Source organism: Atheta coriaria, unplaced genomic scaffold (genome assembly GCF_025399875.1).
Source record: "Atheta coriaria isolate IRGN ID8LTWV9N9 unplaced genomic scaffold, Caltech_Dcor_3.1 hic_scaffold_5_pilon, whole genome shotgun sequence".
NCBI classification, from domain to species: Eukaryota; Metazoa; Arthropoda; class Insecta; order Coleoptera; family Staphylinidae; genus Dalotia; species Dalotia coriaria.
Window position 1 is genome coordinate 8590821 of NW_027045447.1, and position 27550 is coordinate 8618370.

A 27550-nucleotide genomic window follows, 5' to 3' on the forward strand; every position below is an offset into this window, starting at 1 on the left:
GAATGTCGCACGATCGTGTTTCCGATGTGATTTTATTTCGTTTTCCTACCGCCGACCGCGGTGCATTTTGTAAAGTCAATCCCTGGCTGTTTTCCATAGTTAATGACATTTGATAGTCGCCTGGGTCGGCTGCGCGTGGTTGGTCCGTCGCGTTCGCTTCGAAAATCGAATGCAGTCACGATAGGTTTTTCATGCCGTAATTACACCGCCGCCCGATAGGTACGAACAGAAGTATGCGACCTGCGCTAATGATGATTGCCACTATGCAGATATTGCGATAATGCCGGCGCAATTATAGATCGGCGACAAAACGTGAAAAATTAATACACATGCGCTGTTTTAAGCAAACGTTTAGTTTATTTTAAATGTTCAATAACAAATGTGATGGTAATAGTAATGTAATAGATGTTACGTGTCAAAAAATCGACAGTCAGCAACAATTGGTCGAGTAATCAGCAGGTTTTTAATTATTTCGTGATTATTGCATTGAATGCATGCGTTTTTAGTAAATTGTTCAACATGAGGTGCTGGTTGTCACGCAAAGTATAGATAAATATTTATTTATAAACATTTACAACGTGTAGAAAAAAAAAACATAAAAATATAAAAATTGCGTTTATTTTATGTTTAAAAATTTAATTCATAGATGGCGCAGGTAGAAAAAACTTAAATTTGAGGTTATAAATGAAAACAGGTAGATTTTATCCATTTTTTCTTTAAAAAAAAGGGCAAATTGTGACAAGAATACAAATTGTCCCAAATTTTATCTCAAAATAAACCCACAAACCCTCAAACCCTCAAAACCCTTAAAAACACAAAAAAAAACATCAAAAATCACTGAAACCAACCGGAAATGTTGGAATTAATTGACCGACAGTAATTAGAAGCATCCGTGCGGGTGAGAGCAAAAGAGTGTTGTTTTGACAACGAAATTAGTAACATTCACAGGTGATTTATCCCTTAAAACCCTTAAAACCCTTAAAACCCTGAAAAATCAACACAACGGTTTGAAAATCTGAGTTTTTTCTTTTTCTTCTATTTCTACCGGAGCAAGTTTATGTGCAACTTGACGACTTCATCTAAGTGTACGACACGCACGTTAATGGAAACCCCTTCCGAAGCCAAGAATAAGAACGAAGAAGTTCTTGAACTTGTCCGCGCCGCGCGTTGTCGAGGCGCGAGCAGTAGTAATAAACAAACAAGCGCTTGAATCTACTCCTCCTGACTTGCTTGGCTTTTCTTAAGGTGTTTCATGTGGCTATACAGCGTGGCAAATGGGAAATCTTATTAGCTAATGTCGAAAGGGTTTAGCGCGATGTGTGAAGACGCCGTGTATGACAATGTAACCGAAGTAAATCCTTGTTTATCTGTCGTCGGAGCGATGCGAGATTTACGAGCGGGCAATTATCGACGCAGAACCGCAACTATACACGTATTTAACGCCCCCCGTTCGAGGACCCGACATTCGACACACGGTTATCAGCGAGGAGCTATTACAGTGCCTAATTGCTTCGCTGACTTCTTCTTCTTCTAGCGCATCGAAAACTGTTTAATTGTTGAATTTTGATTTTTAAAACTCACAATGCTCAAAACTACCTGTGCACATGTCCGGGTTGATTTACGACGAGTCTGGAAGGTGGACACAAACGATTAGCCCAAATTGGGGGCGCTCTGTCAATGAATCCGATTCTTTTTTGTTTTTTACGTTTTCTATCCGAAGAAGTAAAGTTTTTAGAAGCAGGCAAATAAAACTTGATGACTCTATTAGCCTGCCTACGTCTGCGATGATTTTTATTTCGTTTATCCGGAATGTGAGCGCCAGGCGAAGATTTTACCGAAAATTGGTCGCCAGTGTCCGTGTTCGACACCCACAAAGGTGATTTCCAAGACGATAACATTAAAACACTTCGAATTAAAAGCTAAATTCGTTGAATGAAAAAATAAGGTCGTGGGTCACAACCTGTCAGAAATTTAACGCATTTTATTCACGAAATCTCCAAAAATGATTTATTTTAGTTTATTACACGTTACGCACGTTTTCCTGTCGTTTTGTCGCTTGAATTTATTTTGTAATCCTAGCGAAATATAAAGTAAGGTTATCACGCGCATGCGCATACTTTACACACACACACATATATAAAGGTTGTTTAATATTTACTTGTCACCGCTTATTACAATATGTTTCGGGGTTGTTTCACCCTCGTGTGGTTGAGTCGCTTAGGTTTGCCGCGCAATATATCATTTTCATAAGTTCGATACGTTTTAATGTGGCGTAATGTTGTGAATGTGTGATTCGATTCGCCCCATGCGGCGTTATTTTAGAATTTGAATAAGTGGAAGATAAGCAGCCGCAGGATTTGCATAATAGTATAAATCGGGGTTAATGTCGTGTGCGTGTGCGCGAGCCTTTCCAGCGGCAGGATATTTCGTCAAAAAATGGTACGCTCCGGCAAGAAAAATGAAGCAAACGAGAAAGGAAACCGAGTGCGGGGAAAAAGAAACAGGCAATGTGCGCGGAGAAAAGTCGCGAGCAGGCGAGCATAAGGCATATAAGGATATTTGCATATTCAGGATGTTTTAATCAACGTTTTTCAAGCCATAAACACACACTGCAAACACAGAAAGTAAAAAAAAGGAAAGAAAAAATGAAGGAAATTTAAAAATCAATACAAAGTCATTAATTTTGCTTTTAATTATTTGAGTAGGTAAGGAAAATAACATAAAATTTACAAAATTAACAAAATATTTTATTACTTTTTTTATTTAATGTAAAAATCTATAAATTATTGTGTTTTGGGTAAACTTTTGAATGTCAGTATGACATTTTTGATTAATGAATATTTAATCATAAATATCTTAAAATGCAACACGTTTATTGATGAATTATTGATCGAAAAGAACAATTCAAGTGTAAAACTAAATGTGCAAGAATTATGACTGAAGTACTGATAGTTTTCGATTAATTAACAAAAAACTTCAACTTTTACAATTTAAACGTATTTCCACTTCAAATAACGCATGTGCGGCAAATGTAGTACCTGTGTTTGCCACTGCAGCGTTAGTAGTTGTCTCCTTAGCTTACCTTAGTTTTATTTCACTTTTAAACTGGTAAGTAACATAAAAATCTAATTATTCTTTTACTTTTCTACGTATAATCTCCGTATTTGTGAAAATTTCAAAATTAATATCTTGATACCTCAATAATTAACCATAATGAAGTCGATAACATTTCATATTAATTAAAAATATAATTTTTGGATAGTCTATTAAACGCCTTCTCAACTCTTACATCCCACGTGATGTGTTTTGGTTTTTAAACGTTTCGTATAAAATGTGTCACAATCCCAGCTTAATTAATTACTTATTTAATTAATTATAGCATTAAGCGTTACGATATACTATAATAATGAGTCTAATACCATATTATGGACATTGTGCGATTGGCGTGAGGATATCGTGCACTAGACAGAATAAAACATGAAATTATCGACGGAAAACACTCCAACTTTTTCATTTTTTATATTTTTTAATTTTTCTTTCTTTCTTTCACCCATTGTTTCTTGAAATGCATTATGGTGATCAATACAATTCCCAAGAGACAGTGAGTTGTGTTATTTCATGATTGCCCGTGTGTAATTACTTTTCATTTTTCTCTACATATTGATTTTTAACACTTGAGCAAATTGTAGTTTTAGTCGATTGACGTGGACAAGCGTGCCGAATAGCTAAACCACAAATAATTAATTAGAAGCAATTAATGTTTCGTTTTAGACGTCCATCAAAATCGATTCAATACAACTTTAACTTCACATCAGAATAAAAAAGTACATTTAACTCATCACTAAATTTTCAGTCGATACATGCCGTCAATATGTGGTTATAACAATTTGAGATTCAAAAGGAAATTTCACACATTTTTTTATTCACAAAATACCGCAAACGGAATAAAATAGAAAAGAATACCGTAAGATGTCTAAAATATCTAAGATGTAGCTAAGATTCAGACGTTTTTGAAAGATGTTTATATCTTGGTACAACAAAGTGTTAGATAATAAAGGTAAAGCTCCAATTTCACACGATTCGCATTGTGACCGTTTTTGACTTCGTGCTCACGGTCGTCCGAAAACCGACAGGTAATTTGTCCTCAGGGAGCGTTTACATGAAACCCCACGCCGTCACACGCATCCATCATATTTTCGCTCGCACTTCACACAAAACCCACACTCACGAATCGTGTCAAAATAAAACCACACAAAAGTGCTTTTTATTACTGTGAAAATTAGTAAAAAGACGGAAAACCCTTTAGAAATGTTTAAAATAGCTGTGGATATTTAATATCAAAGCGCAACACGTGTGCAAAAAATGTTAAAATGCTTAAAATATAATTTTTGTAATTTTTAACAAAGTTTTGTATTTTTCTGCATAATAAATTAATTGCATTGATTTTATTTAAGCTAGGTTACGTTGAATGTCATTGTCAATACAGTACAGTTATAGAAACACTCGTAAGAGGGCGCTTGTTGCCTGTTTTACCAGTTTTATGCAAAAATCCAAAAATTAATTACGTTATTCGCCTTGTATTTGTATAAATCATTGCATTTTACCTTCTAAAAACTTATAAAATTCTACTTTAAACGCAATAAGAAAGAAAGACACATTTTTTATAAATTATGCCTGCTCTATAATAGTAAATAATTTCTGGCAAGAAATTCCAGCTTCTCGCAATTAGCCCGCATTAAATTAAGTATTGAGTAACGCGCACGAAGTGCTTCTCAGTAATAAACGTTCCTGGAATGTACATTCCGTTTTCAAACTCTCAAAGCGTTATTCATTCAAAATTACATTCGTGTACTCGCAAGCGGTCTGCAGAAGAAGAAAAAAACCGATTGGAAAAGTTCAGCTACCGTTCGGATCATCATTATCCTCATGCGATAATTACGCGGTATTATGTTATGTGCGACGTTAATTGAAACGGCTACCATGATGAACTTCTAACAATTTCTTGGTTAGTTTCCTTCATCAAACAATTTCAAACTTTTAATTTTAAACTTGACGCCATTTTAATTTAAATTTGAATTTTCTAGATTTTCACCCTTAGAAATAAACACAAACGTTGAAAATAAAAATTTCTGAGTGCGAGTAACTCATGTAATTACATCACATAAATGAATAACCGTATAACCTAAATTTGTCCGGCACACGCAACCGAAATGATAATGATACATTTTGCTAAGCGTGTTTAGTGTCCTTAAAGCGGTTCACGGCTCGCTCATTCTCACCCATCTTCTTTTTAGGTTACAATCGTCTGCTAAGTACACTTAAAAACTATATTTACACGTTTTTTAAAAGAAAAACTACTAAAAAATATTCAAAATTCCATTCTAAGCATTTAATAAAATGTTTCTTTGTGTTTCTAAAGTAGAATAATTTTCTTTTTGTAAACTTCCTTTTGTACGTTGTGTTAACATGATATTAAAACGCGTATTACCTCGACTACTTGCCTAGCTACTTAACCACGCCAGCGAGGCGTATTATTTATTGAATATCATCATCAGAGCTCGATCTATAATTATTATAATGAAAATTCGAGGCTATGCAGCTAATATTAAATGGTCGATCGTTATACCGAGTGACCATATAGGGATAATAAAGATTCACTTATGCTGTTAGCAGGGTAGCGCTTAAGTGATTTTAAAGTGAATTGTGTACAGGCCGCGTTTGTTGATTAATTCGAAATGTAATAATCAGGTCATTAAAATCAAACGCTGCGGAATTTCGGGGCGATAATAGTTAACATCTGCAATGGATGAAATTATGCTTTTATTGCTCGTTAATGTTCGATTATTCAATTTTTAACAATCGTTTATAAACATGTTTATGCTATGTTATGTCAAATACATAACCTCAAATATTTTCTACTTTAACTTCCTGTTTATATCCACATGTTATGATTTTAATATTTATTTATTTAAAACTTAAATCGTGTGAAAGTGAATTTAAGCATGATCAGCGCTAATGAGTTTAATTTATTGATAATTATTAATTAATGAACGCGTTATGCAAAAACCACCTTCACAGCTTTGCTAATTGAATTTGCGCGATCATTTCGTATCGCATTTTGTTAAATAACAAGCGCGGATAGTGATTGCAGCAGGTTTATTCTTCGGATTAAAACCGTAATGAGTTGCAATTGCAATTGCAATGAATCTGTACGAAATTAAGCGAAGGTGTTGGCGTTTCGTAGCGCTGCATTATCTTAATTGCAAACAAATATGCGGTGTAATTTATAAATTACTTCGCGCTGCCTACGCGCACAAGTGACAACCAAGCCAACTAGTTTTAAGCGTTGAGGTGAGTTGAGTTGGTATTTCGAGTCGGGTTGGAATGAAATCTCAAATCTGCAGGGCTTGACTTGTCGACGATGTCAATAAAGCGCCCACACAAAAATTTTGAAGCTTTGTGTTTAACATTTTTACTAAACTTCCGGGCTTGGAGTTTTTAGCACCAAGGAAATCAGTTTTAAATAGAATTTGTTTGTTCTTTTGTATCAATACATAATTTGTGATGTAATGCCAAAAGTTAATGCGACATCTGTCGGCAATTTCCTTAATTTTTGTCAGTTTTGTAAAACATATAATTTTTGAGGTTATATAAGTATAAAACAAAATATTAAGGCTAATTATGAAACGATTTTCGTAATATTTTGTGTTTTTATGTAAATTTTGAGTGTTTTGAGGTTAAATTTATGTAATTTTAATTTTTTGCACCAGGGGGCGCTTTGGGCAGTATCCTAGCGGTACATTCGTTAACTACATATTAATTTTAATACTTATCCTAAAGATGGAGTTAGCTTACAATAAGAATTACTCCTACAATACAAAAAAATGTGAAAATTTTTAAAAGCGTTGAAAGTTTGAAAAATCTGTGGGTCAGATTTAACCACCAGTTTGACTTACAACGCAAATTACGATAATTTATCACAAGGCACATGTTTCTACAATGAAACAACTCAAAAAAAGTGTTGTGAAAAAATTACGATTTTTACACAAAAACGCATTGAAACTGAAACAAACCGAACAATGTTTGGGCGTTACCGACGTACTTATCCTTTTCGGAGGGTTAAAAACGGGAGCACAACTTGCGCTGCGCGTATGCCAAGCAACTTACAAAAAAATACAGAGAGATAAAGAGCCGATTATTACGCATCTGCTTCGCCTCGCGTTTCGTTTCTCGTGCGGAGCGCTCGCCGAAAAAAAGGATTAATTATAAGTCACCGAGCGAGCGCCGAGGAAAAAAACGGTACCTACCATCGATTCAACAATCCCAGCGACTTTTCAACGTTTTTGTAACAGTCTATAATATGTCTATATACCTATAATAATCTTAAACGCGATACCATTGAAACACCTTCGTTTAATTATACCTGCGGTCACTTATATCGTAATACCACACTAAACTGGAAATAGATACGAGCAGCAGAAGGAAGGATTTAGCTTAATTGTTTCGAATTTACCCAGAAATGATTAATTTATTTACCCCTAGCAGAAAGAAACAAATAAAATAATTACTTCGATCGAACGCAGGCGCTTCTAGGAAGACGATGATAACAAAGTAACACACATTTTAAAGGAAGTGCATAAAATAACATAATAAACACCATTTAAATGTTGTGTTTGCAAATACACAACGCAAGAAACTAGACAATTATTCGCTCTATGCATAAATATCGCGAGTAATACGCACGACAGACGACAATTTAGCCGCACTTTAGCCGACTGTGACCAGACACGAGTCAGATGTGAAGTCGCGAGTTGCGAAACATTCGCACGAATCGTGCGCAAATGCACGATTAAACTATTATCGTAATTACGCGACGACGCCAACCACAACCAAGCTACTCGAGCACAGATACACATTCTAAACAATAAAAATAATGCATGAGTTATGCATATAATGCACATATTTTTCGACACGTGTTGGCAAAGCTCGCTAATACGGAAATTTTCGTAACATTTGTTGAAATTTTGTCACGAAAACATCAAAAAGTGTTGAAAACTTTTAATTTTTGCTATTTTTAAAATTTATTTTGTTTATTTTATAATTATCTAATAGATGGCGCTGGTTCATAACCCATAACCTCAAATATACACAGTTCACTATGTAAAATGAATAAAAATTAAAACATGTGCGCGTAAAGTGGAACAAAAACGAACAAATGTAAATATAATGCTTTTATCAGCCTGAAAATAATAAATATTTAAATTTCCATCTTCTGAAGAAGCGTAAGAATGAATACGAGAAGAAGATAATTACCGTTTAATTATTTAAATGCCGGAAATGTAGCGATTTTCGAAATAATAAAAATATTTATGTCTGAGCCACTTTAAAGTTTACCGTGAAGATAACGCCAACGATAGGCAAACAAATGAAACAAAAAAAATGGAATAAACGCTTCTTTTCTTATTTGAATAAAATTACGCAACAGACAATTAAACACCCCATTAAAACAAACCGGCATTAATAAGACACTCGATAGGGACCTCACAAAATGTGTTTTTTGGTATCTTGTCATATCTTGAGGGGGATCTTAAACGCCGATATCGCTAATTTAAATATGATGATGACATTTGTCTTGTGCCCCAATGCAAGAAGTGAAAATCGTCTTTGAAGAAGGAAGGCAATTATTTTCGAAAAATTATTTATCTTTTTGATCTGGCTGCTATTCCAGGGGTGGTAGACAAGCGTGCGACATGTTATACATCTGTTTTCGACATTCAACAACTGTTCCATCGTTAAGTGGTTTAAAAATGCTAATGATACAAAGAAATAAAACAATGCGCTAATTTAATTTTAGCGTTTTGAGGTTAAAACGCGCGATTTTTTTTTCACTTGCGGAAGTTGAAAGACCTATAAGTAAGTATTTTTTATTGTTGTTGATTTTTCCATGGTGTTCAGTCTTTGGGTTTCGTAGCGAAGAAAAAAAATGGCTGTATGTGTGTGTTGGATGATGGATGGTCCTTTGTGTGAACTTGGCGCTGGCGCTCCCACACCGCGGTTTGCTTTATTAGCGCGATTATTATCGGCCGCGCGCTGTCGGAGCGAAGAATTAAAATGGCGCTCATGTGCTTTCCTAGCCGTAATTTCGAGCCGCGGCCCGCGTCTGCTCGTTCTAATGAAATGCAGATTTCCATTTCCACACGACATGCACGGAGAGCGTGCACGGCAAATGGCAGGGCAGTTCCTTTATAGAAATAGGAAGGAAGCGCGAGGCACGTTTCTCCCGGCCACTGCTCGCCGCCAAGCCGCCATTTCGCGCTCCTAGACGGTCGCTGAGCAAAATCCATGCATTTCGTGAGCTTTAATGAGCTTTTTCAGCGAGCCAACCACACGAGCATGTCCAGTCAAGTCATTGAATATGTAATGTGTTCAGCCGCATAAAAACTCGATTGTGAGGAGGGAAAAAGTCACAAATCTGCATAATGTCGGTCACGCTCATTCGCATAGAATTCCAATTATTGTGCGCTCCTAAAGTTTCAGAGAAAAAAAACTTGCAAGTTAGAAGTGAAGATTTTGTAGATTTAACCTATGTAGTTGGAAGCTGTTGGAAGCCTTGAAGATTTTGTCTTAATGACGGCTATTAATTATGATGGAAGGTAGTCGGCGATGATTATGTCTCGAAATTGGTTACCATCAGTTACCATCCATCAGATCCGACGTTCCACGCCGGCAATTTGTTTCTCCCCGGGTTGTTGCCAGTGCTTAACAACTTACAACTATGTTAAGTTTCAACATCACTATCATTCATTCAAAACAAACATCTTAACAAACAAACAATCATCAAAAACACACAAAAACACCAAATTCACATTAAAAACAACATAACCTTAAATTTTATAACCTAAAAATATTTTTAGATTATAAAAACCTAAAATTTTGAGGTTAAATATATTTTTTGATGTTTCCGAGACAAACTGTGTGCTTTTTGCTTTTCAGATTGAAAGCTCTGTGGTGGCAACCAATTTGTATTCGTAAGCACACGTTTGTACACTCCAGCCCACATTGCGAGTAGTAGCTTACGTTTTGTTTATTCAATCAAGACGATGATTACTACACGCGCATAAATCACCGCGAGTTTGATTGAAACGTTCATCAAAAACTCCTCTCAGACTCCTATTCAAACGCGCGAGTTCTCTGAAGACTTCAGAAGCCATCCACGACGTTACCGTACAAACTACTGAATAGCTAATCAATTTTCATCGATAACCTTGCAATTCCTGGTGTTATTCCAAGAATCACTGCAATCTGAATGATTTATGCTGAACAAATCAACTTGTAATGCCTTCGACGTGACAAAAATGTGTAAATAACTAATATTTTTTAAGCGTTTGTGAAATGTGTGGTTATGCCTCACATGTGCTTCGAATGGTTCAATATGCAAATCGACGCATACATCATTCACACATCTAACACCGCACCACCTCTGGCTGGAACAAGGGTGATTTATTCCTCGCGTCAAACCGATATGCATCATAGCGCTAAGTCGGCGGAGAAAAATGTAGCACACACGTGTCTCACATGTAAAACCAGCCTCGTAATTCACGCGAATGTGTATTGGTAATTTAGTTCGCGTCCTACGACGGCGGCGTGGAGCTTGGGTGAAATTTTAAAATTCGTCCTTGATGTGAGTAATTTCTTCGTTTTTATGTGCCCGATAAAGCAGGGCATTTTTATTCGGGGCGGTTATCACGATTTGAACGTGTTCGTGTCGGGAGGAAATTCAGCGGTTAATAAACGAAACGTAGCCATCAATTTAGCCAAGTATTTCTTGCGCGAAGGAATAAATTTTCAATATTCATGAAACGGTAGCAATTACACACTGTTTCACACAGTATGTTTCAATAAAACACCAAAAAACACAATAAAAATGAATTTTTTAAGCTAAAAATTTATTTTTTACCTTGTATAATGAAATATCTTGAGGTTTATTACTTGTGATTAGCGTTCTCGTGGTACAATTTTACGTTCGGAGTTTAAAATCTCACTCCCCACTCGGTATGGGTCCGCACCCCGCTCGAATATGCAAATGACAAGTTATGGTCGCTGCGTCGTGTAATTATTCGAGCACGGAACGCGAATGGACGCCTGGGACGCCCGACACACCGACACACAAAAACGCTAAACATCACCTCCACCCTTACACCACCCACGGCAGCGGCCAGTTGGACTCGTCCGACACATACATGTGGAAAGCGAAAGAAAAACGTAAATCGTGAGGGGAAAACGTTTTCCCTTATTGGCGGAGAGCAAAGCGAGGGGTGCAAACGCACGCGAGGGTAATTAACGGTAAACACTGGGCGAGCGCAACCGCCATTATGCATACTAGATCGTCAAACAAAAGTTTCAAAGCATTTCATTGAATATCCGTCACCATCTTGGATAAATACAGTAATAGCATGCGCACAAAACAAATAGAAACAATGTCGGTTCAGAAATTATTTGTTTTGACACCTTTTCGAGTCTCTAAACTAAATATTACAAGTTTTGTTTGAATTTTGTGTTGTAGAGGTTGAAATTGTACCTAATTAGACGTTATAATTCTTGCGTCCGATAAGCCAATAAAAATGGTAATGTACTCGGCGCGCTGGACGACAACAGAAGGCCAGAAGGCCAGAGGAGAAGTCGAGGATCACGTCCGCGCTCGCGAGTGCCACAACTTACGACAATCAGCGGCTTCTTCGCCCGGCTTTTCTCCACACTCGTACTTACAACAGTCCCGCGCAGCGCTTCAGATAAGCTTTTATTTACACTGGGCTCGAGCGCGAGACATTTCAACCAACAGCGCATATCCTGGGTATAAATTTCCAGGCGTTTAAAACACCATCAATTACCAACACTCGAATGCGAAACAACTTAAATTTCACTTAAAACTACACAAATTTATTTTTTACTTTTTCTTTAAAAAATCCTACACGTGAATTTTTATATGGCGGTGTTTTATCTGAGATTGATGAAGATAAATGTTAAAATCAACCTTAATTACGTGCAAATTTATAAAATCATTAATAACTCGAGAGAGTTTTTTGAATTCGCAGCTGCTGATCTCACCTCACCTCTGGGTGTTATGTTTTACGCTGGACGCTTTTTGTTTCGAATTATGATTTTTTTCAGGACATAAACCTGCCGTCCGACGGTTTGCGGCGATGAGTTACGATTGAATATTGAGATATCGATGCGGCCGCGAGCGTCGTAATTCGGCTCGCACGATTACCATCGCAAAGCGCCAGAAAACGATAAATTTCGACGGTAATCGTCGGGTTTCAAGTGATAATATTCGGGTGCGCAACACTCACAACGTTCACACTTTGTTTTCAGTCTTAATTTATTCTTGCACCATAAATATCGATACTTTTATACAAGTAAAAATTTTACTTTAAATTTTATTGTATTGTATTAAGTCGGTTTGTTCGTGCTTTGATGTAAGTTTTTTTTTGTTTTGGAGATAAATACATTACTGAATCAGTTCGAGGATGATTTCGTCTGCATGCATGCACGTGATGCACGCTAGTCTTCACATCGATTAATTTTTGGCCGGTTGCGTTTCTCCGAAAGCGTCATTCATCCCTTTTGTGCCGCGACGAGAAGACAGCTTCCAAGTGAATGAAAACGACCGAACAAAAAGATACGTACGAGAGATGCCATCGTCTCGGTTTATTCAAATGAACGTAAAAACTTCCTCAGAAGCCGACGCTGCGATGAGAATCTGACGTATTAAAATATTAAAACTCGGACGTTGAAGTCGCTCCAAGGATCGCACGCATAATTACACAATTATTTTGATTTTGAGTCCCGGGCGTAGGTCACGACGGTATGTATCCACATTGTAGCCACATGTCTGCCCATCAATTATCGTGCGCCGAAAATGTACAACAAATTAATTTTTACGTCGTTTTTGACGAAAATCAAAGTGAAATCTGGTCCACCAAATACAGCATACATTGATTACAACTTAATGTTGTTGTTTATGCACTTACAACTCTTAAAAGTCACGAGTTCTGACCAAAAACGTCCGCAAACATCTGCAAACCACCCACCGAGTTGAGCGAAGAAACAATTACACTGTTTAAACTACTTAAAAACGATAAAAACCAAACTCAACAAAACAATCAGAAAGTATGATTAAATGCATACTTAAAATTATTATCCCATCAGTAGGTCAAGTCGCTTAATTAATATACAATTATCTTCTGCTTTTTTTTGTGCGTTATGTTCTCTGGGGCAGACGATGAGTGAAAATTATAAAAATTAATTTCGTCCGTTTTGACTTGTGACTCGTGGCTTGTTTTATGGCGTATTGTATGCAAGAAAAGCCTCAAAACGGTTCATGCATTTATGCGTAATAAAAATGAATTGCTCCCCTTTTGCGAGACGCAAAAATCGAAAGTGCAGCACGCCCATAAATCCGTTTTTCCGCTTGGCACTTCGCCGCGTGCTCATGCACCTGTACCTTCTTGCACGACGCAAAAAAACGACGTGTAACGCGTAATGTGTAACAGCGTAACATGTGCTGTGACCATATTTGAAGTTTTGCGGACGTTGTAAGTGATTTTAATGATTTATAAATTGCTTACTTATATTTTACCGGCGATAAAAATTGAGACGCTTGAAAAAATGAATTTTCGAGATAAAATCAATGGAAATTATACGTTTTAAATATTTTATGCTGAAATTAAACTTAAAGCAAAGAGTTATTTGCTTGGCTTTTGTAAAATATTGTAAAAATGTACATTTTTTGGCTTGTTTTGCGTTTTAATGAATTTAAATGCGCTGGAATGTCGGCGGTGCGCTCGTCCGGATGAGCAAACGTTGAGCGTTTGAATTTTTCCTATTTGTCAACGAAGATGGTGGTCCTTTCAAGCTCGCCGCCGACGAAGCAACTTAAGTAGCGACAATCCGAAGAACTTCCAACAGAAATAAAATAAAAATAAAACAAAAATTAATTTTTCAGGCAAAACTTGATGAAAATATAATCCGAATTGATTTGTGAATATTTTAAGATTAAATTTGATTAAACTAATTGATGATAAACATTAACGCTGTTCAAAGTGGTGTTGAACACGCGTAGTATAAGCTGCAGGTGCTTGCAGACCCAGGTGGATGCGGTGCGCTCGCCAACGACCCCGCTAATTTGTGAGGAGGTGAAAATAACAGCTCGATTATCATATCTCCGGGCCCCGATCGCCGGCAGATTACACGCCGCCGTTTCGAAAAGTCAACACCGTAACTCCTTCGGATTATTTATGACCGTATGAAATTTTTACACCATAATTTTCGGCCCCGTGCGCTCCCAAACTAACCAAACGCACACTGAAGAATAATGAAACATGAACCTATTTATTATGCACCAAAAGAATCAAAATTAAAAATCAAAAAATTAAATTTGTCTCTCGTGAGGAATCTTGCGCTGCGCTCTGCGGGGTGCTATAAATGCACGCAATGTCCGTTCGGTTTATTTCAAGTCTGAATCCCGAGGCACTTCATCAGATCTTCCGCGCGGTTGCATCTCCTCGGCTTCTGGCATCTTCGATCTCGAGTTTCGAATGCGCAAAGCCCAGCGACTCGGCTCGCTACTGTTCTAAACATCATATGCATATCGCAGTCATGCGAGGACAACACCGTCGCGTTTGTTATATAACTCAAACAACTCAAAATTCCACATCATCTTCATCTTCATCATGTGGTCGTGCTTGCGAAGAATTAAGAATTCAGGCGAACGTAACACAGCGGCAACAGTTCTCGTTGTGTGTGTTGTCTGCGTGTTTTTCTGGACGTTTTTTTTTTCATCCTCTCACGACGTTGTTGCTCATCGCATGTGACGGTGACGGTGGAGGAAAAATTTAAAATGTTCACGACACGAGAACTGACCCGTTCTCGATGAATTCCGCTTTTTCTTCGTCTTCTTCTCCGCCAGCTAGTTGATGAATAACATTCGTATGGGCATGCTTCTACTTATATTTATGAAAAATTATAATAATTTTGAGGTAAAGGATAATTTGCGCGACGCGACGTTCCGCCGAGTATGATTGCTCGCTTCGCGCATCGAAAGCTCGAACTTTGCCGGAGTCTCACTCGGTCAGCGTGAGAATCTCTTGAGGTTTCGGTCAAAACCAACCGATTGAACCGCAATTGCGTGCGCACATCGTGTGCGAAATTAGTTACACCCGTGGGCAAACATAACCACTATATTATTGTTTTTTTCAACTCTTTGCAACGCAAAAAAAAAAACAAATTTTTTAACAAAAAAATTATTCTATAAATTAAATATGTTTCTGGTTACTTCCTGAATGATTATGACGGATATCGGTGGATGCGGCAGGTGGAAATAGAAAATATTTGGAACATGATTGATGTTCGCACTGTGCGTACCCCGTTTAACAAGAACAAACGAACGGTAACACTTCGACTATATCGCTGTTGTTTTTTCATAATGTTTTATACATGTGGATACATTTTTTCATGCGCGTTTCTTTTGTGTTTTTTTGCGCTGCGCCGAGAAACGCGCGTATAATTGTGTAACTTCCTACAGTCAGCAGGAACAGAACCGACGCGAGTGCAGCTTATAAATACGTAATGACTAGAAATTCTGTTTCGACATGCACTGAAACGGCATCGACATCGGCATGAAAAAGCGCGCTGAGAGGCAACTAAAAAGTTTAAACTATGAAACAAGAAGCGAGAAATGTGTAAGCGTGTGACGAGCGATCGAGCGCAATCGCAAAACAAAATTATTTCAACGATAATTGATATAATTGCGCAGCTAATTACCGACAGCTTAGATTTCGATGCATTTTTTGAAGAGCAATAGGTAAATACAATTCACAATTAACGATGGTAAAAATATGCCAATTACGAAAGTGCGACGTTTCGAAATTTATTGAATATAAATGAGGAATTTTAACTAAAATTAATCGACTTGTCATGATTGGCTACCTGTGTAAACGCCGAAAAATTGCGGTAGCAACCAGAAGCGCTCAGAAATACATAAAAATGCAAACAAAACAAAAAATTCGCGAGCTGGAAAAAAACTAAAGTATTATTAATTGGCGAGTCATTCGCTGTTTTATACCAACCCGAAGATATGATAAGACGAATGGGTGGCTAATTGTTATTAAAATGGTTGGCATCGCATTGGATTTCTTTGCCGTCGAGTAATTTCAATATTTTCTGCAATTTTAATTGAAAATGCCGCCCGTGCCGCTACAAAAGTTATGTAAAATCACTTTGTGCAGCGCTACGCTCACTTATTCCAAGCGGTCGCTTCTTTTCGCTCAACCAAACATTTGCATAATAAATAATATCAGCGCTCAATTATTTACCGCGCAAAAATCGCACATAGTCAATGCTGCGCTGAGCTAATACGTGTGTTTAATGCATTTAGCAATTCTGCAAATTGCCGGCGTGCGACGCGAATGATAATTTAGTAAATTATAAAGATGCGAAAATGTCAACGCCGTGTAACAATGGCGGCGGTGTTTCACTATGAATAAATAAGCGAGACGAAAATGTGCAATTATCGCGGTCGATTCGTGCATATTAAAATCTACTGAGACGGCAATTACTCGCTCGTTTGACCACGAAAACTGCTTATGTATGAGCCAGCAAAGTATTTCAATTGGCTGCTAGGTTTTCCTGACGTGATTTGTCCAAGTTTGACTAGTTATTACGCTCGAAGCAACTACAATTTATTCAATTACTTGAAAAACGCATAAAAAATCAGGTAAAACATTCGAAAAAGTGGAAAAGTGGAACATATTGCATATGACAACAGATGACTCTATTTTTTAAAGAGATTCGACTACTCATCGATGGCTATAATTAAATATTCGTATAAATTATACGTTGTGGCATTTTTCATTCATCGTTTGATCCAGTTCCGATGAGGGTTCTTCGGTATGATTTTTATGCATTTCTTATATTGTACGACTTGTGTTGACTTGTTTTTTATGTCCTATAATGTCTTTCACATCCGCTTCTTACAAAAGTCTTTTTGACTTTCGTGTGCGGATAAAAAATAAATATTGTGTTATTAAAATTGTACACAATAATTAACTATACGGGAGTTAAAAAATATGGTGAATGTGGGTACAAAACTTCACAAAAAGTATTTTTTTAAGAAAATAAACAATAGCCGTCAAAATATCCGCAGATAGTACTTAAAGTATTTACATGTCTTACGTTTGACAAGATTTCTCTCTTTTTATGGAATAAATATGATAATAATTTGATATACTATTCAGCTGTTTGTTCAATGAAGAAAACATGGTAATTGTTTTGTTGTATTATGAATTATGTTACATTTTATTCAATATTTTTGTCATTTTTGCATATTTTTAACATTTTATTACAAAAATTCCATGTTTATAATTCATATCAACAGCAATTATAAAATCGGTTATCTTGTTGATAATATTAACAAAAAATGCAAGATATTTTGTATTTTACGGCTTATTTAATCTATTTTAGTGAAGCTACACCAGAAATTTTACAAAAAAAATGCCTAAATATGCAATTTTAATTCAAAGTATTTTTGCGAAATATTACAGCATATAAAAACGGTTGTTTCACCCAAAAAACATACAAAACAAAAAACAATAGCCATCTGTTGTTCTTGAGGGTGTGCTGCAACTCCCAAAATGCATAAAACATTAGCACACTTATACCACACTAATGAGGCAACTGCTTCTCCCAACCGGCACGTGGGCCAAAATTTAGGATCGCTCTAAGATTTCGATCGCAAATTGCCAAAAAATTAAACAACGCATAAACAAGCAAACAAAAAATATTCAACGCAAAACATCCGAGGTTATTACAGCTATAAACGTTCTAAATTCCAACTTTTCGTGGCTGCACATTGCAAAACGCCCGATTGGTAATCTTAGTGTTTAAGAAGTTGCAGCAAGATGCAAGCGCATGAATATGTATTTACGTACGAGTATTCCGAGTTTGATCGATTGCGCACCGTGCGCTCGGATGGAAATCGATGAAACGTTAACATATCTAATTAGAGGGTGTGTGTAACGCATCGATTTTGTGCTTTTCAGAGAGCAATAAATTTCAAGCTAATCAGATCGTTTAACGCTCGTTAACGCCGTTTTCGACTTGATTTCAACGTGCATCTTTAGCATCTGAAACGAAAAAAACTTTTGTTTGCAGGTGGAACCATTAAAAAAAGATTATAAAATATTTTGCTTTGTTTTTATTTTAAAGAAAAAAAATTGAAGCTAAAGTAATAGAAATTTTAAAAAATACGAATAATAATTAATACTTTGGACAAAACATGCGTATACTATACTTTACCGATTGAGTTGAAGATGGCCACATTTAAGTACAGTTAGATTGTATTTATTCCTCAGCATTCTTTCGTTTATCTCGCCGATAATCGCCCGACATGCAAATCTGAAAACTTTCTACGTATTACCGCTAATCCAAACGTTCTTCCTTCTCGCCTCGTCGTTCGAACCAATCATTAAATCCATAGTTAACGCCATTGTTAGCCATCTGAAGCGAGGCATCATGTTTGTTTTCCACTGTTATTTCCGACGTGCCGACGTTCTCAGCCGCGAACGACTTTGAGACCCAAAGAGATTGATGAATATTTTTGATGCGGCCAATCCGCTCTATTGTTCTTTCCGGCGTAGCGCACATATTCGGCGTGTAACGGTGCAATTTGTGAATTTTGCCAGCGCCAATAGAAAGCGAGCGAGTTACGAGTAACTAAATTACTAATTCTCGATGCAAATGTGGCCACAAAAACACAATGCTAGGTAAATGGCAGTGAAGGAGGCAGTGAAGATAATGGATAATATGCAAATGTGTGCGTTAATGTAGGCAGAACGTACGGTTGTTTAATTGAAACGCTCGAAATGCGCTCTCACAGCGTGGAAACAATGGCATTCAATTCAACCAAATTCAGCCAATTGAAACGCAGAATAGGAAAGGCGCTTAAGACGCTTCGGAACATCTTTAGCGAGCGTTTTATTATGATGAGGATGTAGATTTTTAAGTGCGGAATTAACTGTTTTAAGGTTGCATGAAGAACGGAGAAATTAAAAATACGTATTGTTAACTTCCAGCGTTTGATAGCCAGGTGATTATTTTTTCGGGATTAGATAATTATTTAATGTGTGTGTATGTTTCTATTTTTGGATGTAAACTGTTCTAATCGCTGGCATGTGCATCACGTCAAGAAGTTGTCAGCTTGCTTTTATCTTACCTGTAATGTGAAGACCTGTGAAGTCAAGTATCTTGAACATTCGCAGCTTGTCGACGCGGAAGTTTTTCGAGGTGTCACGAATATCGTGTTAACATCAAATTGTACATTTCCGTCGTTGCACCATCGAAAATATGTGGTAATCTATAAATTGGGATTAGCCCCTCTCCAATTATGTCCAAACTTCCAACTTAAACAAGTTGCGAGTTAGAATAGTATTAAATTATTAGAGAGCGATTAAAATAAACTCAATTGAAATTATTTCAAGATTGCAGCTGCTCGTGCGTTCAAATTAGCCTTTTTTTCTAAATTTGAAAGTCAGGTAAAAAGAAAGAAAGAAATTTATTTAGTTTTAAAATGCGTTATTTGTATAATTTTATGCTGACTTCATTAAAATACAATGCAATATTATTTATGATGGTTGAGTATTTTATTATACAATAAATGCATTAATAAGCAAAAGTAGCAAAGTGATCTAAAATTATTAATTTAATAAACAGTGTATAATGCGCCATCTGGTTGTAGTAACTTACACGAGTTACTACTTTAGAGTAGAAAACTTGGTTTTCTTGGTTTTCAAAATTCAATTTTCGTTGAAGTACAGAAATATTTAAAATTAATTTTCGTTGAAAATTTTTATTTGATCTTTTTTATGTCAAAAAACAAGAAAAAATATTTTTGTTAAAATATTGTTGATCGTTCAAATTTATTGAAACCACGAAACTTTAAAAGTTTAACTAGCAATTATGCCAGAAATTAAATGGACTAGTCAAGCAAGGACTAGAAGATGGCAATTTTGCACCGTTTGTATAAACCGGTTGGCGCTGATATGATCTTGGATGCGCTGGTTATCAATTGTATATTTTGATTAGTTGGTCGCGCTCTGTGGTGCGACAAGCACGTGTTTTGTTCATCAGTCGATCTTCATAGTGATTCTTCATTTTTCTTGATATTTTAACTTGTTTAACATTTAATAATAAAAGTGAATAGTTTTATCCTATGTCTAGTGATTGCCAAGTGTAAGATGTCTTCTGATGACTGGTAATTTCTATTGGATTTATTGTTTATTTATTTCAATGTTAATTCGGGAGACAAATATACGTTTGATTTTCATGTTAAATTAAAATTGTGAGCGCAAAGAAAAGTGAGATAATTGCCATTTAATTATTTGTCAATTTTTCATTATGATCTATTTCCAATGCCTCTTATTATGTCTATTTTTCCTTCTGATTTATTATATTTAGTTCTTTGATTTCCAATTTACATATTTTATAAAGTATTTCTGGTAGATTTTCAATGCGTTCTTTTCTATCACTTTTAGTTTGCATGATTTATAGGGATTTAAGGATTTTTTTAAGGATTTTGCACCAGAGTCTGACATCCTAAATAATTTCCAAAATAACTTTTGTGATTATGTAACAAACTAACCCTCAAAATTACATTTTTGTCTTCGAAGAACTGATTTTTGTTGGTTTTAGAAATTTTGCACCTGAGTCTGACATCGTTGAAGGACCATTCTCGTATCAGATTGTAAGCTTTAAAATCTTTTATCATTTGCCTAAATAACTTTTGTGATTATGTCACAAATCAAACCCCAAAATAACATTTTTATGTTCGAAGGACTAATTTTTGCTGGTTTTAGGGATTTTGCACCTGAGTCTGACACTGTAGAAGGACCATTTTTGCACCAGATTGTAAGAATTAAAATTCTTTATCACTTGCCCAAATAACTTTTGTGATTATGTCACAAATCAAACCCCAAAATAACATTTTTATGTTCGAAGGACTAATTTTGGCTGGTTTTAGGGATTTTGCACCTGAGTCTGACACTGTAGAAGGACCATTTTTGCACCAGATTGTAAGAATTAAAATTCTTTATCACTTGCCTAAATAACTTTTGTGATTATGTCACAAATTGGCTCCCAAAATTGCATTTCTCTGTTCCAAGGACTAATTTTTGCTTGTTTGAGGGATTTTGCACCTGAGTCTGACATCGTAGAAAGACCATTCTTGCATCATATTGTAAGTATTAGATTTCTTTATCATTTTCCTAAATAGCTTTTGTGATTATCTCACAAATTGACCCCCAAAATTGCAATTCTTTGTTCATAGGACTAATTTTTGCTGGTTTTAGGAATCTTGCACCTGAGTCTGACATCGTAGAAGGACCATTTTTGTATCAGATTGTAAGTATTAAAATTTTATATCAATTGCCTAAATAACTTTTGGGATTATGTCACAAATTGGCCCCCAAAATTGCATTTTTCTGTTCGAAGGACTAATTTTTGCTTGTTTTAGGAATTTTGCAGCTGAGTCTGACATCGTAGAAGGACCATTCTGGTATCAGATTGTAAGTATTCAATTTCTTTATCATTTTCCTAAATAACTTTTGTGATTATCTAACAAATTGACTCCCAAAATTGCATTTTTATGTTCAAATTACTAATTTTTGATGGTTTTAGGGATTTTGCACCTGAGTCTGACATCGTAGAAGGACCATTCTGGTTACAGATTGTAAGTACTAAATTTCTTTATCATTTTCCTAAATAACTTTTGTGATTATCTCACAAATTGACCCCCAAAATTGCATTTTTCTGTTTAAAGGACTAATTTTTGCTCGTTTTAGGGATTTTGCACCTGAGTCTGACATCGTAGAAGGACCATTCTTGCATCAGATTGTAAGTATTAAATTTCTTTATCATTTTCCTAAATAACTTTTGTGATTATGTCACAAATTGGCCCCCAAAATTGCATTTTTCTGTTTGAAGTACTAATTTTTGCTTGTTTTAGGGATTTTGCACCTGAGTCTGAAATCGTAGAAGGACCATTCTTGCATCATATTGTAAGTATTAGATTTCTTTATCATTTCCCTAAATAACTTTTGTTATTATCTCACAAATTAACCCCCAAAATTGCATTTTTCTGTTCGAAGGACTAATTTTTGCTTGTTATAGGGATTGTGCACCTGAGTCTGACATCGTAGAAAGACCATTCTTGCATCATATTGTAAGTATTAGATTTCTTTATCATTTCCCTAAATAACTTTTGTTATTATCTCACAAATTGCCCCCAAAATTGCATTTTATGTTCGAAGGACTAATTTTTACTTGTTTTAGGGATTTTGCACCTGAGTCTGACATCGTAGAAAGACCATTCTTGCATCATATTGTAAGTATTAGATTTCTTTATCATTTCCTAAATAACTTTTTTGATTATCTCACAAATTGACCCCAAATTTGCGTTTTTATGTTTGAAGGACAAATTTTTGCTGGTTTTAGGGATTTTGCACCTGAGTCTGACATCGTAGAAGAACCATTCTTGCATCATATTGTAAGTATTAGATTTCTTTATCATTTCCCTAAATAACTTTTGTTATTATCTCACAAATTAACCTCCAAAATTGCATTTTTATGTTCGAAGGACTAATTTTTGCTTGTTTTTGGGATTTTGCACCTGAGTCTGACATCGTAGAAAGACCATTCTTGCATCATATTGTAAGTATTAGATTTCTTTATCATTTCCCTAAATAACTTTTTTGATTATCTCACAAATTGGCCCCCAAATTTGCGTTTTTATGTTTGAAGGACAAATTTTTGCTGGTTTTAGGGATTTTGCACCTGAGACTGACATCGTAGAAAGACCATTCTTGCATCATATTGTAAGTATTAGATTTCTTTATCATTTTCCTTAATAACTTTTGTGTTTATCTCACAAATTGCCACCAAAAATTGCATTTTTCTGTTCGAAGGACTAATTTTTGCTTGTTTCGAGATTTTGCACCTGATTCTGACATCGTATGAGGACCATTCTTGCATCATATTGTAAGTATCAGATTTCTTTATCATTTTCCTAATTAACTTTTGTGATTATCTTACAAATTGACCCCCAAAATTGCATTTTTCTGTTCGAAGGACTAATTTTTCATGGTTTTAGGGATTTTCCACCTGAGTCTGACATCGTAGAAGAACCATTCTGGTATCAAATTATAAGTACTAAATTTCTTTATCATTTTCCTAAATAACTTTTGTGATTATCTCACAAATTGCCACCCAAAATTGCATTTTTCTGTTCGAAGGACTAATTTTTGCTTGTTTTAGAGATTTTGCACCTGAGTCTGACATCGTAGAGGGACCATTCTTGCATCAGATTGTAAGTATTTAATTTCTTTATCATTTTTCTAAATACCCTTTGTGATTATCTCACAAATTTAGCCCCAAAATTGCATTTTTATGTTCAAATTACTAATTTTTGATGGTTTTAGGGATTTTGCACCTGAGTCTGATATCGTAGAAAACCATTCTTGCATCAGATTGTAAGTATTAAGTTTCTTTATTATTTCCTTAAATAACTTTTGTGATTATCTCAGAAATTGACCCCCAAAATTGCATTTTTATGTTCAAATTACTAATTTTTTATGGTTTTAGGGATTTTGCACCTGAGTCTTACATTGTAGAAGGACCATTTTTGCATCAGATTGTAAGTATTAAAATTCTTTATCATTTTCTTAAATAAATTTTGTGATTATTTCACAAATTGACTCCCAAAATTGCATTTTTATGTTCGAAGGTCTAATTTTTAATGGTTTTAGGGATTTTGCACCTGAGTCTGACACTGTAGAAGGACCATTTTTGCACCAGATTGTAAGAATTAAAATTCTTTATCACTTGCCTAAATAACTTTTGTGATTATGTCACAAATTGGCTCCCAAAATTGCATTTCTCTGTTCCAAGGACTAATTTTTGCTTGTTTGAGGGATTTTGCACCTGAGTCTGACATCGTAGAAAGACCATTCTTGCATCATATTGTAAGTATTAGATTTCTTTATCATTTTCCTAAATAGCTTTTGTGATTATCTCACAAATTGACCCCCAAAATTGCAATTCTTTGTTCATAGGACTAATTTTTGCTGGTTTTAGGAATCTTGCACCTGAGTCTGACATCGTAGAAGGACCATTTTTGTATCAGATTGTAAGTATTAAAATTTTATATCAATTGCCTAAATAACTTTTGGGATTATGTCACAAATTGGCCCCAAAATTGCATTTTTCTGTTCGAAGGACTAATTTTTGCTTGTTTTAGGAATTTTGCAGCTGAGTCTGACATCGTAGAAGGACCATTCTGGTATCAGATTGTAAGTATTCAATTTCTTTATCATTTTCCTAAATAACTTTTGTGATTATCTAACAAATTGACTCCCAAAATTGCATTTTTATGTTCAAATTACTAATTTTTGATGGTTTTAGGGATTTTGCACCTGAGTCTGACATCGTAGAAGGACCATTCTGGTTACAGATTGTAAGTACTAAATTTCTTTATCATTTTCCTAAATAACTTTTGTGATTATCTCACAAATTGACCCCCAAAATTGCATTTTTCTGTTTAAAGGACTAATTTTTGCTCGTTTTAGGGATTTTGCACCTGAGTCTGACATAGTAGAAGGACCATTCTGATATCAGATTGTAAGTACTAAATTTCTTTATCATTTTCCTAAATAACTTTTGTGATTATGTCACAAATTGGCCCCCAAAATGGCATTTTTCTGTTTGAAGGACTAATTTTTGCTGGTTTTAAAGATTTTGCACCTGAGTCTGAAATCGTAGAAGGACCATTCTTGCATCATATTGTAAGTATTAGATTTCTTTATCATTTCCCTAAATAACTTTTGTTATTATCTCACAAATTGCCCCCCAAAATTGCATTTTTATGTTCGAAGGACTAATTTTTACTTGTTATAGGGATTGTGCACCTGAGTCTGACATCGTAGAAAGACCATTCTTGCATCATATTGTAAGTATTAGATTTCTTTATCATTTCCCTAAATAACTTTTGTTATTATCTCACAAATTGCCCCCCAAAATTGCATTTTTATGTTCGAAGGACTAATTTTTACTTGTTTTAGGGATTTTGCACCTGAGTCTGACATCGTAGAAAGACCATTCTTGCATCATATTGTAAGTATTAGATTTCTTTATCATTTCCCTAAATAACTTTTTTGATTATCTCACAAATTGACCCCCAAATTTGCGTTTTTATGTTTGAAGGACAAATTTTTGCTGGTTTTAGGGATTTTGCACCTGAGTCTGACATCGTAGAAAGACCATTCTTGCATCATATTGTAAGTATTAGATTTCTTTATCATTTCCCTAAATAACTTTTGTTATTATCTCACAAATTAACCTCCAAAATTGCATTTTTATGTTCGAAGGACTAATTTTTGCTTGTTTTTGGGATTTTGCACCTGAGTCTGACATCGTAGAAAGACCATTCTTGCATCATATTGTAAGTATTAGATTTCTTTATCATTTCCCTAAATAACTTTTTTGATTATCTCACAAATTGGCCCCCAAATTTGCGTTTTTATGTTTGAAGGACAAATTTTTGCTGGTTTTAGGGATTTTGCACCTGAGACTGACATCGTAGAAAGACCATTCTTGCATCATATTGTAAGTATTAGATTTCTTTATCATTTTCCTTAATAACTTTTGTGTTTATCTCACAAATTGCCACCAAAAATTGCATTTTTCTGTTCGAAGGACTAATTTTTGCTTGTTTCGAGATTTTGCACCTGATTCTGACATCGTATGAGGACCATTCTTGCATCATATTGTAAGTATCAGATTTCTTTATCATTTTCCTAATTAACTTTTGTGATTATCTTACAAATTGACCCCCAAAATTGCATTTTTCTGTTCGAAGGACTAATTTTTCATGGTTTTAGGGATTTTCCACCTGAGTCTGACATCGTAGAAGAACCATTCTGGTATCAAATTATAAGTACTAAATTTCTTTATCATTTTCCTAAATAACTTTTGTGATTATCTCACAAATTGCCACCCAAAATTGCATTTTTCTGTTCGAAGGACTAATTTTTGCTTGTTTTAGAGATTTTGCACCTGAGTCTGACATCGTAGAGGACCATTCTTGCATCAGATTGTAAGTATTTAATTTCTTTATCATTTTTCTAAATACCCTTTGTGATTATCTCACAAATTTAGCCCCAAAATTGCATTTTTATGTTCAAATTACTAATTTTTGATGGTTTTAGGGATTTTGCACCTGAGTCTGATATCGTAGAAAACCATTCTTGCATCAGATTGTAAGTATTAAGTTTCTTTATTATTTCCTTAAATAACTTTTGTGATTATCTCAGAAATTGACCCCCAAAATTGCATTTTTATGTTCAAATTACTAATTTTTTATGGTTTTAGGGATTTTGCACCTGAGTCTTACATTGTAGAAGGACCATTTTTGCATCAGATTGTAAGTATTAAAATTCTTTATCATTTTCTTAAATAAATTTTGTGATTATTTCACAAATTGACTCCCAAAATTGCATTTTTATGTTCGAAGGTCTAATTTTTAATGGTTTTAGGGATTTTGCACCTGAGTCTGACATCGTAGAAGGACCATTCTTGTATCAGATTGTAAGTACTAAATTTCTTTATCATTTTCCTAAATAACTTTTGTGATTATCTCACAAATTGACCCCAAAAATTGCATTTTTATGTTCAAATTACTAATTTTTGATGGTTTTAGGGATTTTGCACCTGAGTCTGACATCGTAGAAGGACCATTCTTGCATCAGATTGTAAGTATTTAATTTCTTTATCATTTACCTAAATAACTTTTGTGATTATCTCACAAATTGACCCCCAAAATTGCATTTTTATGTTCAAATTACAAATTTTTGATGGTTTTAGGGATTTTGCACCTGAGTCTGACATCGTAGAAGGACCATTCTGGTATCAGATTGTAAGTACTAAATTTCCTTATCATTTTCCTAAATAACTTTTGTGATTATCTCACAAATTGTCCCCCAAAATTGCATTTTTATGTTCAAATTACTAATTTTTGATGGTTTTAGAGATTTTTCACCTGAGTCTGACATCGTAGAAGGACCATTCTTGCATCAGATTGTAAGTATTAAATTTCTTTTTCATTTTCCTAATTAACTTTTGTGATAATCTCACAAATTGACCCCAAAAATTGCATTTTTATGTTCGAAAGACTCATTTTTGTTGGTTTTAGGGATTTTGCACCTGAGCCTGACATCGTAGATGGCATCATATTGTGAATATTTAATTTCTTTTTCATTATCTGCTTGTGTGTTTTCTTTAATAAATAATATTTTTAAGTATTTCTGATTTTAATTAATTCTGTTATTTCAACCTGATCACATATTAAACGATCCTTAAACCATTTATTTTGAAAAGTGCATGCTAGCGCCATCTCTATATTGGAAACTAAAACTACTGAAAGTTTTGAGCTTCGACCCGTCGCCAC

The 27550-nt window shown here is 35.1% G+C and overlaps 3 long non-coding RNA genes across 4 annotated transcripts; all 3 read left to right on the top strand.

The window, feature by feature from the left end:
* Window positions 1-20194: 20194 nt before the first annotated feature.
* Window positions 20195-21220, top strand: LOC135792154 (uncharacterized). Its single transcript, XR_010548207.1, has 4 exons — window positions 20195-20308; window positions 20746-20797; window positions 20910-20961; window positions 21074-21220. It is a non-coding gene; the product is annotated as an uncharacterized lncRNA (long non-coding RNA).
* A 189-nt stretch (window positions 21221-21409) lies between these two features.
* Window positions 21410-21782, top strand: LOC135792153 (uncharacterized). The gene is made up of 3 exons (XR_010548206.1): window positions 21410-21453; window positions 21566-21617; window positions 21730-21782. It is a non-coding gene; the product is annotated as an uncharacterized lncRNA (long non-coding RNA).
* Window positions 21783-21891: 109 nt separating this feature from the next.
* On the top strand, window positions 21892-27404 carry LOC135792152 (uncharacterized). 2 transcript variants are annotated; one of them, XR_010548204.1, is made up of 17 exons: window positions 23041-23088; window positions 23179-23256; window positions 23365-23416; window positions 23529-23579; window positions 23692-23743; window positions 23856-23907; window positions 23998-24071; window positions 24184-24235; window positions 24347-24398; window positions 26150-26200; window positions 26313-26363; window positions 26476-26527; window positions 26640-26691; window positions 26804-26855; window positions 26968-27019; window positions 27132-27183; window positions 27296-27404. It is a non-coding gene; the product is annotated as an uncharacterized lncRNA (long non-coding RNA). The 2 variants fall into 2 exon arrangements; XR_010548205.1 differs by lacking the exons at window positions 23041-23088; window positions 23179-23256; window positions 23365-23416; ... (7 more) ...; window positions 26313-26363; window positions 26476-26527 and adding an exon at window positions 21892-21945.
* Window positions 27405-27550: the final 146 nt, after the last annotated feature.